The following is a 16,626-nucleotide window of genomic DNA, read 5'->3' as shown; positions in this document are numbered from 1 at the left end:
GTAGTCATGTATGGGTGTGAGAGTTGGACTGTGAAGAAAGCTGAGTGCTGAATAATTGATGCTTTTGAACTGTGGTGTTGGAGAAGACTCTTGAGAGTCCCTTGGATTGCAAGGAGATCCAACCAGTCCATCCTAAAGGAGATCAGTCCTGGGTATTCACTGGAAGGACTGATGTTGAAGTTGAAACTCCAATACTTTGGCCACCTGATGTGAAGAGCTGACTCATTTGAAAAGGCCCTGATGCTGGGAAAGATTGAGGGCAGGAGGAGAAGGGGACAACAGAGGATGAGATAGTTGGATGGCATCACCGACTCAGTGTACATGAATTTGGGTAAACTCTGTGAGTTGGTGATGGACAGGGAGGCCTGGCGTGCTGCAGTCCAGGTGGTCGCAAAGTTGGACACGACTGAGCGACTGAAATGAACTGAACCACTGGATTGCTAGGGAATTCCCTATCTCTATTCTTTGTTCCTCTAGTCCTGAAAATTCAAATAGGATTACTTGGCCCCAATCCTGTTTAAACACAGTACCCACAGAGACACTGAAAATGTGTTAGGGTATTTAGAGGCTGGACATACGACCCAGAATCTGCAACCATTAATCTTATCTCACACAGGCATCAAGTGAAAAGACAGAAGGTGGAAGTCCTTACAAAGCACTCAGGGACCAGAGGGTGGGTCAGCAGGGCCCAGAGCTCCATGGGAATGAACCACAGAGCCACTGGGAATCCTGCTGTTTTTACCACCTATTGTATGGGTTACTGAGCAGCTTCTTAAGAGTTGCACCTAAATACCATCTTAAGGGTTATTCTTATTTCTGTTGCGAGTCTCAGTTGGAAGTGTTCTCTTCTCAGTCTCCTTCATCACTGAGGGTCAAAGATCAAAGTCCAGGTCCACCTTTGTTCTTCCTCCCAGAGTCTCCACCAGGCTGCATCTTCATAAACTTCATCTCCCTCCCAAAGATGCCTCCTTGCTCTGGGTGCACAGGTTCTAGGTCATCTCCCTTCTGCTTGTCTTAACCACCTTGCCATCAGGCTCTCCAACAGGGCATTACATGCTTCTCCCAGGTACTCAAAACACTTGGGTCTCACAGGAGCAATCCAGGCAGCAGACAGTATTAATATCTTCACCTAGTATTCTGCCCACACCAAGAAGGTGAGAGAGATAACTGGTACCCAAACTTCCTTTCAGAAGATGAGAGTAGCCAGCCCTGCCCCTGGAATCCACATCACAGCCAGGCCTGTAGTGTGTAGTGGAGTGGACAGACCTGAAATCATTGACAGATATTTGCTGGAAATCACCCATCAAGAATTTCAGTTTTGCTGAACTATTAAACCAGCAATACAAATTCCAGATAGTCTGAGAAAAAATATTAGATTGGCAACATGAAAATTAATTGGTATCCAACTGCTAGCATCTAGACACAGTTGGAAGAAATGTTCAGGCAAATAGAATCTGGTGTGATGTTTTTAGCTGCTGAGAAGGAGCCAGGCCTCTTAGCTTTGCTGTTTGTGTCGGTTCCCAAGGGAACTTGAGTGGAAAAAGCCCCCTCCAGTTTTCTCAGTTTTTCGCTGCCCATTTGCTAGATGCCTTGCCTGAAAGAAGTGATGTGAATCTTGTGAACCAGAATCTTGGAAATGACTCTGACAGTCTCAGATGGAAAAGACAGTTTCAACAATGAAAACTTTTTCTCTTAAAAAATAAAAAATCACATACCCTTTTCAGTATTTTGTATTTTGGTGCATATAATAAAATGCACGGGAAATGACTTGAAGCATAATTTCAATAAATTCAAAATCAGTAGTAAAATATAAAGGGAAGTACTTTATTAAGTAAAAGAAATAATTGATTTTTAAAAATATTAACATGGGCAGAGGTTGATTTTAGGCATCCCAGGATGTTTAATTGTTCCCCACCCTGGCTTGTCCTTTACATATCTAACTTTTTTTTCTGGTAAGAAGGTAGATTTTAGAGGGCAAAAACTTACTTCATTTTAAAAGCCGTCACATGAAGCAGATATTATACTCATCTTTGTTTTGCAGGTGAAGACATAGACTCAAAGAAGCAAGGTCTTGTCCCCAGGTTGCACGCCTCAAAAAAATCTCTGCATCCTCTTATTGGAGCCCTTCTACTTCTGCTAAGGGCATACACTTCCTGCATTTGAAACTGAGCAAAGGTGGAAATTCTCTTACCCAGGCTGTAGAAGGGGTCTGGAGAAGACAGGGGTGAAGATCTTGAGACACTGGTGCAGGAAGGTAGAGGACAAGCCCCTGGATGAAGAATGTGTGAACAGCAGGTGGCAGCAGTGTCCTTGGAGTCTGGGTTTGTCGCCTGCAGTTCTTAGAAAGCAAGGTCAATAAGCAACACTGAAGGTGCAGATCCTAATACCTGCCCTGCGATATCTGACCTGCCTTCCACCCCTCATCTGCCTCCAGCTGAGCCACGGGGACTGTCTTGATGTCTAGTAGAGAAAGGGTGCTGCCCTTTCTCTGCAGTGTCTCCCTGAGGAACTCATAGGGGAGACTGGGAAAGATGACCTGCAAGTCATTTACAGAGGAAAGGCTCTCACTGAGATCATTAATGTCATGTACAATGCTGTGAGCTTCATTACCCTCTCTGTTCCTTGATCTGCTTTTCTGTACAATGGGCTAACAATGGCCACCTGCCTTGCAGTCACTGAGATGACTGAACGAACTGAGATGATACATACGTAGTCTTAGAACAGCATTGGAGAAGGCGATGGCACCTCACTCCAGTGCTCTTGCCTGGAAAATCCCATGGATGGAGGAGCCTGGTGGGCTGCAGTCCATGGGGTCGCAAAGAGTCAGACGTGACTGAGCGACTTCCCTTTCACTTTTCACTTTCATGCACTGGAGAAGGAAATGGCAACCCACTCCACCGTTCTTGCCTGGAGAATCCCAGGGACGGCGGAGCCCAGTGGGCTGCCGCCTATGGGGTCACACAGAGTCGGACATGACTGAAGTGACTTAGCAGCAGCAGCAGAACAGCACAGTGGATGCAACACATGCTCCTCATTAGTGCTGTTCTTTGTAGAGAGCTGTATCACTGCAGGGGGCTCTTTCATACATCAGCATCTCACTCCATCCTCCCTCCGTATTTTGAGATGTAGATACTACAGACTGAACAGAGAAGGACTCTGAGATTAAGCCAGAGGAAGTAACACAAGCATGAACTTTGAAGTCAGATGAGGAAGTCAGATTCCTCTGGGGTGTGAGACCATATGCAAGTTACTTAATAATGCTTTGGAGGCTCCATTTCTTTGTCTGTAGAATGGTGACAATATTGCCTATCTTGTGTGTTTGTTGTGAGCACAAAATAAAACAACACATATGAAGCCCTCTAGTATAGTTCCTCTTATGTAAGAACACTTAAAATCATTAACAAGGTATCTTAAAACATACAGAAAAGTGCTGAAATAAAATTCACATTTTAAGACAAGAGAAATTTAAACATAAAGCTTTTTCTCTGCTCTTTGGCCTCTTCCCTCCCCTCTAGGGTACATTGTGCCTCTGCTTATGTGTTAACCAGATCTTCCCAAGGGCAGAAATACCTGCTCAGCCATGAAAGTCAATTTTTCTCCTGGTGCCCTGTAACTCCTTAGAAGATAACATTCCTTTCTCAATCATGTAAGGGGTCACAATAACTCACCACTCACCTTGTACGTGCAGGCGTCTTTGGTGAATTTAATGTACAATGTCAATACATCATCCCTTAAAGCAGAACAGACTGGTCAGACAACCTGGGGGGATACTGGGCCCCAGCGAATGGAATTTCTCAGTTTAAATATGTACCTATGATCTTATCAATGCTACTTGTATTTTGCCTATTTTACAAGATTATTATTCCTTGTATTATCAAATATGTGATTGAGCCTCAGGTAAAATTAATGATTAGGTGACCTGACATGATTGGCCAAATATATAGTTCAATAAGATCAAGGACTGGGCTTCCCTGGGGGTTCAGTGGCAAAGAATCTGCATACCAATGCAGGAGACACAGATTTGATCCCTGATCTGTCAAGATCCCACATGCCATAGAGCAACTACGCCCGTGGGCCACAACTGCTGAGCCTGTGCTAGAGCCCAGAATCCACCACCAGAGTCCAAGCGGTGCGGCTGCTAAAGCCTGCACTCCCTGAAGCCTGTCTACAGCAAGAGAAGCCACCTCAGTGAGAAGCTCATGCACCGCAACTGGAGTAGCCGCTGCTCACCACGGCTGGAGAAGAGCCCCACACAGCAACAAAACCCCAGCACAGCCATAAATAAAGTTTCCTCTATCTATATATAGAGAGATATGTGTGTGTATGTATATGTATACACACATATATATATAGATCAAAGACTGTGATAGTGCAACTCTAGGTATTGGAAGAAGCAACAAGAGGGAACCATTTACTGAACAATAACAGACAGATGGTCTAGAGGCTTTGGGCTGCTGTTCACAGGGCCTGGTCCAGTAATAGCACACTGAGTGGTCTTTTAATGAAATACTCGCCTGACCTGGGATGTCTAGCACCGTGAGACAAATTGGTCACTATACGCCTCCCAAACTTCCGTTGAAATTAAGACCGAAAGGGAAGGGATTATAAGATAAAGAACGCTGCCCACCATCCGGTTCTACAAGAATCAAATCATCAGGTGCTGCAGTTTGGTATATCTGAGAAGGGAATTCCGGGTGAAGATCTGGAATGAGGCACTCTGTGCTCTGGGAAACCTGGCAGAAGGCCTTCAGATAGTTAGATATTTTAAGGAAAATTTTCTTATAGCCTGGATTCTTACACCTTCCCATACTTAGGAAAGCACTGCGAACATCATCTAAGACATCTGTTCCTCGTGACTAGCAACAATCTCCTCCTGAGATGTGTGCTTGGTCGCGTGTACCTCTTTGTCAAAAGCACGTTACTGACCTTTCCCCTTACCTCTTCAGAGCAGTTCCCCAGAGTATCCACTGTCTTTCCTGGGCTATGGTTCTCAGGTCGGCTCAAATAAAACTTTCCGTTTCTTTCTTTGACGATTGATTAATTTTTTTCCTTGACAAATTTGTAAGGGAAACAAGTAAAGTTACTCATGATCCTACCACCCAGAAATAACCCTGTTATCATCATGATGTGTTTTTTTCCTCATAGTGTTTGTACATAACATGGCTGAGGTCATATCACATATGTACGAGTGAGATGACCCTAAGAAAGTGGCAGGGCTGGGCTGACATCCCGGGGTGGCTGGCTCTGGGTCCAGGCCTTCCTGTGTAGCCATTTCCCTGTACTGCCTCTAAAAAGTTAAGGCTTATATCCATTCTGAGAAGTTGATGAAAAAATATTTAAATGTTTTACGTTTCGAAATATACACACTTACATTCAAAAGCACATAAAGAAACCAGAAGTAGCCAAAATAATTCTATCATATAGTTAAAAGTTGGAATTTTGCCTGGAAAAGTATTAGTGTTTCATGTGGAAAAAATGTTAATTTCTACTATTTCTGCATAGCCAATATTTTAATTATTAAAACATTACTGTTCAAGCTCTTAAAATGAGTAAATTTGGTAAAATGAGTAAATGAGTCAGTTGACAAAGTGATTAAATTGACAGATCAAGTGAACTGATTATGTCATAGATCGGGTTTTGGGTGGCACTGATTTTTGGCAAATTGTCCTGCTTTTATTGGAGATGGAGTGTTGCTTTATTGGAACTGGAGATACACACACACACACACTGAGTGAATAAATAACATGGATGAATGAATAAACTGAATTTTGCTATAATAGAAACGATCTTTCTAAAATCCTTTACATGGTGTAATGGCTTTATTTTGCAGTCAGCATTTTAAGAAACTTGAGAGCTGCCTGAGACAGAAAGTCTGGTTCTGGATCACAAGTATTCACTGTGTGCATATCCCTATTTCAAATACATACTCACGGCTGATTGGCTGCTTAGTGAGAGACAGTACTTCCTGTGGGTTCTTGGTCCAGGCCCCACACACGGTGAGTGAGCTTGGAGCCAGAAGAACGAGGTTCCAACCTTGACAGGCTTATGCATTACTAGTCCCAGAGCACTGGGTAGTCAGCGCACCCCTGAAATGTTTCCTCACCTGTAAAATGGGCATTGTTCTGACACCTGCCCCACCTTGTTCCTAGCATCACAAGGTGCAGGGAAGTACTAGAGCATACCAGTTCGTTATTGTGAAAATGGTTAGACCTCAGGGTCTGAAGTGACCCTGGTGTGGTGGAGGGAGCTCTGGGAAGGGGGCCACTGCTCCGCTTTGCTCTGGTTGCTGCTTTTCTGGTCACTGGTGCCCATGATAGAGAGACACACAGACTGATTAAGTTGCCTTCCTCAGGTCACCTGCCACGAAGAGCAAACAGCAGTGGCTTTACAGCCAGTGTTTCCTCACAGCTACTTCTGGCCCGACTCTCTGCGCAGAGCCCCTGGTGCTGGGGTGACAGGGAGGGCCTGGGTTCTCCCATAGTTACCCCTGGGGCCCCTCAAACTGGCCTCTCCCCTGTCTACCACTCACAGCTCTGCACCCAGCCTGCAAGGCTTCTGAGGGGGTATCTAACGACCACTTTTGTGACCTCAGTGAAGGAAATTTGCAGGCAAAGACACCTGGCTGGAGAAGGTGGGGACAGGGAGAGAACACAGCTGGTGACGAGAAAAGGGCCTGGCACAACATGAGCCCAGAGGAGGATCAAAAACAAAAAATGAGGGGGGAGAAAGAAGTCCGGGGAGCACTGTTTTTTTCCCTCCTCCCTTTCCTCAAGTGTCACAGTGAAATCATTAAGGGGAAAAAACGGGGGAAATGGCATGGAGTGCTGTATTAGAGTGCTGGGGAGGGTGACAGTCGATTCCAGCTACCGTCAGGATACCTACCACTGCTAAGTCCAGCCAGTCCAGGCCACAGGCCCCCAGCAACTCCTCGCAACACACCGGACCTCCTGACCTGGGCAGGATCCCTGCCGCCAACCAAGTAGTAACTTATCACCCGCTCATTCTGGCTCACTTTCTCCTTCATGAGTTACATTAGCCCTAGTGGAGACTCAGGGACAGTGGAGCCTGATGCGCTGCCGTCTACGGGTCGCACTCAGTTGGACCCGACTGAAGCGACTTAGCAGCAGCAGCAGCAGCAGGAATAATTTAGGAGAAGGCAGTGGCACCCCATTCCAGTACTCTTGCCTGGAAAATCCCATGGATGGAGGACCCTGGTGGGTGGCAGTCCATGGGATCGCTAAGAGTCTGACATGACTGAGAGACTTCACTTTCACTTTTCACTTTCATGCACTGGAGAAGGAAATGGCAACCCATTCAGTGTTTTTGCCTGGAGAATCCCAGGGACGGGGGAGTCTGGTGGCTATTGTCTATGGGGTCGCACAGAGTCGGACACGACTGAAGTGACTTAGCAGCAGCAGCAGCAGCAGCAGTGGAGACTTAACATAACAGTTCAGTTCACTTGTAAGGTGCTTATTCCTTCCAGAGAGCTTTATATATGCAATCTAAAAGTTTATACATCTGCATAAAGAAGCGGTGGTATATACACACACACAATCACACTCATACACACAGGTAGAAAAGAATGACATGTTGCCATTTGCAGCATGATTCGGAGGGCATTATGCTAAGGGTGAGACAGTGAAAGACAAATATTGTGTGCTATCACCTATATGTGGAATCTAAAAACTGTAACAAACTAATGAATAGGACAGAAAAGCAGCACACTCACAGATACAAAGAAGCCAGTGATTACCAGTGTGGCAGGAGGGGCATTATAGGGATTGGCGAGTGAGAGGTACAAACTATAGGGTGTAAGGCTACAAGGATACATGTTTTGTACAACATGGTGAATATAGCCAATATTCTGTAAATGGAGAGGAACCTTTCACAATTGTATACAATATAAAAAATTTTTAAATGATTAAAAATGTATAACATATTGTATATAAAAGATAAAAATAGAAGCTTACACATCTGACTAGCTCTTCAGGGTTGAAAGCACTTGTGTGCAGATGGACTCTGAATGTGAAGGTTCTAGTTCACCCAATGTAATTATTATCTGACATCAGCTAAGGCCCCCATTTCACTCCTCAGAGATCTGGTTCAACCTGGCCTATACCCCAGTTCCAGGGCCTGTGAACAGGGCTGGTTTCAGACGATAACAGGCCCTGAGCCTTTTAATTATGGAGTCTACATTCCACATCAGACCAAACACATCAGTATATACCCACATTTCACATTAAATATAACATTTTTGCTGTGAAAAAAAAAATAAAAGGGTTTTCTTAATTTTGCTTTTGAAATTATTTAGGTACCAGTCATTCACTGACTATATGATTGGCTATGACTTTTGAGCTATTATCATACATACACAGGAAATTCTATAGAGTGAGAAAATCAAACAGTAGGTTTCTTTTCAAACGTAAAGAACTTACAAATACTAAACTGAAAAGTGAATGAAGTCAACATAATTACATCTTATAGATGTTTCATTAAAATGTATTACTTTCAATTTTATACTTTTATTCCTGTGTTTTAGGTCCATTAACTTATTTCTCATCTCACATGTTTTCATAAGCTTTTGAAAAAGCTGGTCTGTCAGGGGCCCTGTTTCCCCAAGGCCTGCTGGCCAGATGGTCCTGTTGCTAAAAGACCTTCTCAAGATGGCCTGTCCCTCAGTTCACTTCTGGCATCTTCTGATTCCTTGCTCCTGCATATCTGCTCATGTTTCCACATCAGCTGGTATTGAAACTGGTCACAAACAGCTCCTTCGTTGTCTCCTACAAAATATCCAACCACACTGAATCTTCCACAAAGGGGGAGATGTGATAAGTTCTGAGGGCCGTGGACAGAGGTCACTCACGTACCTCGCAGCTTTCTGCCCTCTGGTCAGCACTACCCTTTCACCCCCTGTCCACCATCCCTCACCCCACATCCTCCAATCTGCCTGTGGCCACCCTGCCCAGGGAGGCTCTCCAGGGTCACACCCTCCCCCTCCCTTGTCTGGCTGCTTCTCTCTGAAAGAGAAGACCTGCCAGGAAGGCCTGCACTCTCCAGGCTCACTGAATTTCCTGTCTCCTTTCATTATGAATGCATTTATCTGGTGCATTCATTTCTGGAGAGCACCTGGGCAGGAGCCCCTGCTGGCCACTTTCTGGATGAAGACTTCTCATCTCTCAGGTCAGAGCTTCTGTTTGCCTTTTCCACCATTAGAAACTAACAAGATCATGGGACTTCCCTGGTGGTCCAGTGGCTTAGACTCCATGCTCCCAGCACAGGGAACCCCAGTTCTACCCTTGCTCAGGGAACTAGACCTCACATGGTGCAACTAAAGAGTTAGCATGCTGCAACTAAAAAGATTCCATGTGCAGCAATGAAGATCAAAAATCCTGCATGTTGCAACTAAGACCTAGTGCAGCCAAATAAATTAATTAATTAAAAAAAAAAGAAACTAATTAGATCAGTCCAAGTTCTGGTTTCAATGAAACTTCGTTTCCCCTTCATGGTCTCCTCTGACCTTTAACGTTACCCTGAAACAACATACTCCTGTCTTCACAGGATAATGAAGGAGGAATCAAGTGACAAGTCCCAGCTGAGACCCTGTCTTCTCCACTCCTAGTCCTGGGCTTTTTCAGGGTTTCTTTCCTTTTGACTGTCGTTTATTACTTGGCTTTCTTCATGAAAGAAATGCACTGCACTGTGAATCTCCTTCAGTAAACACAGACGCTTGGCTTGTTTGAGCAAACAGGGCCATGGAAATGGGATGGAGCAGGGGGGCAGGGTGGGCAACAGGTCCATCTTCTCTATTAACCACAGGAGGTGCAGTGTCCGGGGCCCACAAGACTTAGGAGACCCATGAAAACGTTTAATTTCTTTAAAAAAAAAAAAGTTATTTATTTGGCTGTGCTGAGTCTCAGTTGTTGAGATCTTTAGTTTAGTAGCATGTAGGATCTAGTTTCCTGACCAGGAACAGAACCTGAACCTGAATTGGGAGTGCAGAGTTTTAGCCACTGGATCACCAGGGAAGTCCTTTAATCTCTTTTAAAATCAGAAGAAAAACAAACAAACAATTTTTAGGTTGAAGGAAATGTTTCAATATATAATAATATTTGTCTTCATACCAATACAGACATAAAATTTAATCATTTTTTAAAGAAGGAAGGAGCCCATAAAAGCAAGAGTATCCAGGGTCCATGGCAATTATAATGTGGCCCTGGTGGGCAGGTGTCTTCTCACTGAACTTTACATGTGAAAGTCCATTTAAAGTTGTGCTGCTGGTTGGGGAATGGAAAGTTGGCACCTCCTGAACTATGAGTAACCATCACTTATGTCAGGTAAACCAGAGGAACTGATTACAAGGCTGGTTCTGTTTTCTGGGTCAGCATGGACTGGAGCCAGCAGCCCAATCCTCATGTAAGGCCATGGACCATGCTCTGGGGGCAGGGGCTCAGCTTTCTTCATCTGGGGGGAAGTTCATCTCCTCTCTTGGACTGTCATTCCAGTTACAGCTCAACCCAGGGTTCCCTGAAGGTCAGGTAGGCCATCCATTAGAAGGCCTTGGAGCCTTGCCTGGCCCATCCTCAAACCAGCCACTCCCACTGGGCCTCTCCTCTCCTCCCTGAAGCTTATTAGCATTCTTGCAGAGAAGTGGCAGAAAAGGGTAAAAAACAACTTGAACTTTGCTCCATATACAGTCATATATTTGACTCCAATACAGTCAGCCCCATATTCCAACCCCAGCTCTAGGACTTGCCAACTTTGTGTGCTTTCTGAGCCTCAATTTTGTTTTCAATTAAAATGGGGATAACATTACCTGTTTATACAGTTATTGCAAGTATTGAATAAGAGAACCTGTGCAAAGTCCAAGGACCCGGTGGGAGCCTAGGGTTGGCAGCATGATAATAGAGTAAAGCTGTGTTTTCGCACTTTCTGCAGTATAAATAAATATTGATAGCTGCAGCAAAGATGGTTCCTCCTTCGGCATAGGGTAGTTCCTCTCACTCTTTTTTAATGACCTAATCCTATCCATTAATAATCTGTCTTCATGGTTCTGTCTGCCACCCACCTCTACTAGCCAAGGGAAGATAGTGTGGTGTGCTGGGAAGTCATCTGGGTAAGAGCTCAGGGGCCCGCAATTATAATGTGACCCCTGCTGCCCCTGAGCCGCAGAATCTCGGGCAACTTGCTCCAACAATTTGGTCTTCAGTTCCATATCTGTAATATTAGGTATCCCTTTGTGAAATAATAAATACATATATATGTCTATACCTGATTCCTGACAAAGAATTCCTAAAACTCTTGAGCAATAGAGGTCCTAGGGGAATCTGTTCTAATACTTAATTAAGTCTTTGACTCTAGTTCCTAACATAGAGCTTCCAAGACCTTTTAATTTCCTAAGTGATAGGAGTGTCATTTGTTCTAATGAGGTGACCTGTGGTCAAATTCCCGATGAGGTTCATCACCAGAAAGACCAAGCCATGATCAGAAGCTTGGAACTTTCAGCCCCAACCCCTCATTCTCTGGGGCTGAAAATGGAGTTAATAATCAACCTGGCTTCCCAGGTAGCCCAGTGGTAAAGAATCTGCCTGCCAATGCAGGAGACACAAGAGATGCAGGTTTGATCCCTGGGTCGAGCAGATCGCTTGGAGGAGGAAATGACAATCCACTCCAGTATTCTTGCCTGGAAAATCCCATGGACAGAGGGGCCTGGCAGGCTACAGTCCATGAGATGGCAAAGAGCAGGCACAACCAAGCACACACATACCTATATGGTGAAGCCTCCATAAAAATCCCAGTAGGACCAGCTTCGGGGAGCTCTGGGGTGAGCATTGACATGCTGGGATAGTGGCATGTTGCCACTCCATGGGCACAGAACTCTGTACTCAGGACTCTTCTGGACCTCACTCTCTGTATCTCTTCATCTGGCTTTAATCATTTAATTAATCATTTAAATCATTTAATCTTTATTGCGTCCAATAAACCTGTAAACAAAAGAAAGTATTTTCCTGAGCTCTGTGAGCCATCCTAGCAAATATTTTAACCCAAGGAGGGGTCAAAGGAAATCTGATGTATAGCCAGTGGGGAATCAGAAGTACAGGTGACAGCCTGGGACTTGGGACTACCACCTGAAGTGGGAGCAGTCTTGTGGAGCTGAGTCTTTAAAAAAATTATTTTTGCATTTTAATTTTTTTACTAATTAATTTTTATTGCAGAAGAGTTGCTTTACAATGTTGCATTAGCATCTACTGCATAACATAATGAATCTGCTGTATGTATACATAAACCCTCTCCCTTTGGGGACACTGAGCGCTTAACCTTCGAGATCTGATGCTAACTCCAAGTGGACTGTGTCAGAACTGAACTGAATTGTAGGCCACTTGGCTGGTGCCAAACAGCTTGTTGTAGTGAAGAATCCACACATGTGGTGTCAGAAGTGTTGTGAGTGTGGTAACTGCTTGGGTTTTATGATTCTAATGAGGTGACCTAATGAAGGCATTGGCAAAATTTCTTTACACAAAGAAAAGATGGGGGATTCTTTGTTTAAAGGTGTGTGCATGCTCAGTCACTCAGTTGTGTCCAACCCTTTGTGACCCCATGGACTGTAGCCTGCCAGGCTCCTCCGTCCATGGGATTTCCCAGGCAAGAATACTGCAGTGAGTTGCCATTTCTTTCTCCAGGGGATCTTCCTGACCCAAAGATTGAACCTGTGTCTCCTGCATGTCCAGCACTGGAGGCAGATTCTTCACCCTCTGAGCCATCAGGGAAGCATGACACTACAAAAATGGGAGCTGGAAAAATTCACCGGAAAAGGCAGAGTGAAAGCCTGGAGCCTTCTATTAACTTCCCTCAGTTCAAACCCTGAAAGTGGAGCTGGGTTTCAAGTTGCTCACCAACAATCCAGAGCCTGGCTAGAAGTCTCCTGTGCTGCTAGTGGCCTGCAAATTCTCATAGGACACTGAGATGAGAAGGGAAAACGGAGCTTTAAGACTCAACACTCAACAAAACCCCCGAGGCAAATCCAGGAACACATAGGATTCCCGAGAGCCTGGGGGAATCACAGGTTTCAGGCTGGGATCAGGCTTCACTAACTTTCCCGACTGGGAGGTGATGTCACACTTGAAAATCCCATTGCTACCAACTCAGCCCAAGTTCACATTCCTTCAGGCAACCAGCTGCAAAACCGTAAGTTTGTGGAGAGTCCGTGTGAGGATGTGGGACCAGTATGACAACCTCATACTGACTGCTAACCTGGAGGGTGGGGTGGGGGGTAGGGGACAAGGGACACCAATTCTGGAATTCCTATCCTTGCCTGTTTCTGCCCACCCTGCCCTTTGCAGTTACGGAAACCATTTCATTGCAGACAGGTGATTACTCAGGCATGTTGTTGGCAGTACATGGAATAAATCACTTTCTCCTCCACTCCGAGAAAAATTGTCCCTCTCCTGTAGGAGCATAATTCAAGCAGTCTGTCTCTAGGGAGCTGAGAGGAGTACAACCAGTGCTGATGGCCTGAGCTCCAAGAATTATGAGCAGCGAAAAGACACGATGAAGAAAGAGGTGCCTCAGCGGTAAGGCAGTGCCTGCATCAGATCAACCCGACACAGAAACTCGGACACAGGACATTTTCTTCTCTCTACACCTAAATAACCATTTAAAGTAGAAGTATAAAACCCACTTAAACCAGGCTTCCTTGGTGGTTCAGTGGTAAAGAATCTGCCTGCCAATGCAGGAGATAAGGGTTCCATCCCCAACCCCGCAAGATCGCACATGTGGTGGAGCAACCAAGCCCGTGCACCACAACTACTGAGCCTGTGCTCTAGAGCTCACGAGCTGCAAGTACGGAGCCCATGTGCCGCAGCTGCTGAAGCCTGCGCTCCCCGGAGCCCGTGCTCTGCAACAAGAGAAGCCACAACAATGAGAAGCCACAATTATAGAGTAGCCCTTGCTCACCGCAACTGCAGAAAAGTCACGCAGCCAAAAGGACCCAGCACAGCCAAAAACAAACAAATAAAAATTATTATTATTATTTAAAATTTTTAAATTAAAAAAAAAGTTTAAACCATTAGTCTATTTATAAGATTTCTACTTACACATAACTTTCTGGTAATCTATGTAGCTTCTAAAATGAGTGTTGGTTCTTCACTAAAATTACATTATATCTAGTGATATAGATATATTTGTACATTTATATATTTTGTAAAAAAAAATACTGGAACAAGCTGATAGGATTAAGTGTAGGAGTAGAAACAGCCTCCTTTGAGAGTACGGAGTCAACAAACTTCTAAATAGTAAATAGTTTAGACTTTGTGGACCTGTAAGTCTCTGTCACAGCCACTCAGCTCCATCATTGTAGCACAAAACAGTCACAGACATCACAGAACTTAATGAACGTGGTTGTGTCCCAGTAAACCTTTACTTAAAACTGCTGACATTTGAATTTTACATAATTTTCATATGTCATGAACTTTTATTCTTCTTTCAAGCTTTTTTCAATCCTTTAAAAATTTAAAAGCCATTCTTAGCTCTCAGGCTGTATAAAAACAGGCTGTGATTTGAAGAGTGTCCACAGGAGATTGTTTGCCCGATTTATCAAAATTCCCGAGGCAAAAATGTAATGAAGGCAAAGTTTTGGTTTTGGTTGATTTAATCCTTTCCCTTCCCTATGGCCCTACTATTTCAAAGTAAGATGGGAAAAAAAAAAAAAAAAAAAAACCTAAGACAATGGCGGGGGTGGGGGTGGGGTGGAGTTTAGGAGTTTGGGATTAGCATATACAAACTACCATATATAAAATAAGCTAAACAACAAGGCCCTACTGTATAGCACAAGGAACTACATTCAATAGCCTATAATAAACCACAATGGAAAATAATATGAAAAAATATATATGTATGTATCATGAATCACTTTGCTGTACAGCAGAATCAAATACAACACTGTAAATAACTATACCTCAATTTTAAAAAATTCCATTCAGGGAAAACAGAACCACTCAGGGCTGCCTGTGCTGGTAAAGGTACCCCTGTAACCCCACCCTTCATGCGTGCAATGCACGCTCAGTTGTGTCCTACTCTTTGCAGCCCCCTGGACTACATAGCTCACCAGGCTTTTCTGTCCATGGAATGTTCCAGGCAAGAATACTGTAGTGGGTTGCCATTTCCTACTCCAGGGGATCTTCCTGACCCAGGGATCAAAACTATGTCTCTTTTGTCTCTTGCATTGGCAGGTGGATTCTTTACCACTGTGCCACCTGGAAAGCCCATCCCCACCCTAAACAAAACCAGACCTTCCTGAGACTTCCTTGATGGCTCAATGGCTAAGACTCTGTGCTCCCAGTGCATGGGGCTTGGGTTCAGTTCCTGGTGGGGGAACTAAAGACACTGCAACTAAGACCTGGCACAGCCAAATAAATAAAAATAAATAAATGTTAAAACAAAGCAAAAAACCCTCACACCTTCCTGCCTCCTCGATAGCTGAAATGCCTTTAACAGAAGATAAGTTCTGGAATTTGACATATTAAATTAATAGCCACAATAAGAACAAAAATAAAGTAAGATAGGTGCGTAGGGAAAAGGTAAGTCAAAGGAACACATTATCAACACAGGAAATTCAGAAAGAGCAAGGGAAATATTTTGAAGAAGGTCCCTCTTTTGTCACCTTGTAAACAACTACCGACTTTACCTACAAGGGGAATTTCGCTTCTGGCAAAATCAACAGCCTTCTGTTGACCCCCATTATACTCCAGGAACACACAGAGTGCAAAGATGAGGCAAAGCAGCCCCTGCTCTCTGGTAGAAGAGAACTGCAATTAGATAATAAAAGGTCCTTTCCACTGAGTGACAAGAGTCAATGATTCATTGCAAAACATTTACTGAGCACAAAAAGGTAAAATGGTTGTCTGAGGAGGCCTTACAAATAGCTGAGAAAAGAAGAGAAGCTAAAGGCAGAGGAGAAAAGGAAAGATATATCCATCTGAATGCAGAGTTTCAAAGAAAAGCAAGGAGAATAAAAAAAAGTCTTCCTAAGTAATCAATGGGCTTCCCTGGTGGCTCAGAGGTTAAAGTGTCTGCCTGGAATGCAGGAGACCCAGGTTCAATCCCTGGGTCGGGAAGATCCCCTGGAGAAGGAAATGGCAACCCACTCCAGTACTCTTGCCTGGAGAATCCCATGGACAGAGGAGCCTGGTAGGCTACAGTCCACGGGGTTGCAAAGAGTCGGACACGACTGAGCAACTTCACAAGTAATCAATGCAAAGAAATAGAGGAAAACAACAGAAGGGAAAGACTAGAGATCTCTTCAAGAAAATTAGAGATACTAAGGGAACATTTCATGCAAAGATGAGCATAGTATAGGACAGAAACCATATGGACCTAACAGAAGCAGAAGATATTAAGAGGTGGCAAGAATACACAGAAGAACTGTACAAAAAAGATATTAATGACCCAGATAACCACGAGGGTGTGATCACTCACCTAGAGCCAGACATCCTGGCCCCGAAGTCAAGTGGGCCTTAGGAAGCATCACTATGAACAAAGCTAGTGGAGGTGGAATTCCAGCTAAGCTATTTCAAACCTTAAAATATGATGCTGTGAAAGTGCTTCACTCTATATGCCAGCAAATTTGGAAAA

The 16,626-nt window shown here is 44.2% G+C and overlaps 1 non-coding gene across 1 annotated transcript; it reads left to right on the top strand.

Annotated features, from left to right (window-relative positions):
* Window positions 16,038-16,109, top strand: TRNAS-GGA. Its single transcript has one exon. It is a non-coding gene; the product is annotated as a tRNA-Ser (tRNA).

The sequence above is a fragment of the Capra hircus genome, chromosome 10 (genome assembly GCF_001704415.2).
Source record: "Capra hircus breed San Clemente chromosome 10, ASM170441v1, whole genome shotgun sequence".
NCBI lineage: Eukaryota > Metazoa > Chordata > Mammalia > Artiodactyla > Bovidae > Capra > Capra hircus.
This window is presented reverse-complemented; position numbering and strand designations above follow the sequence as displayed.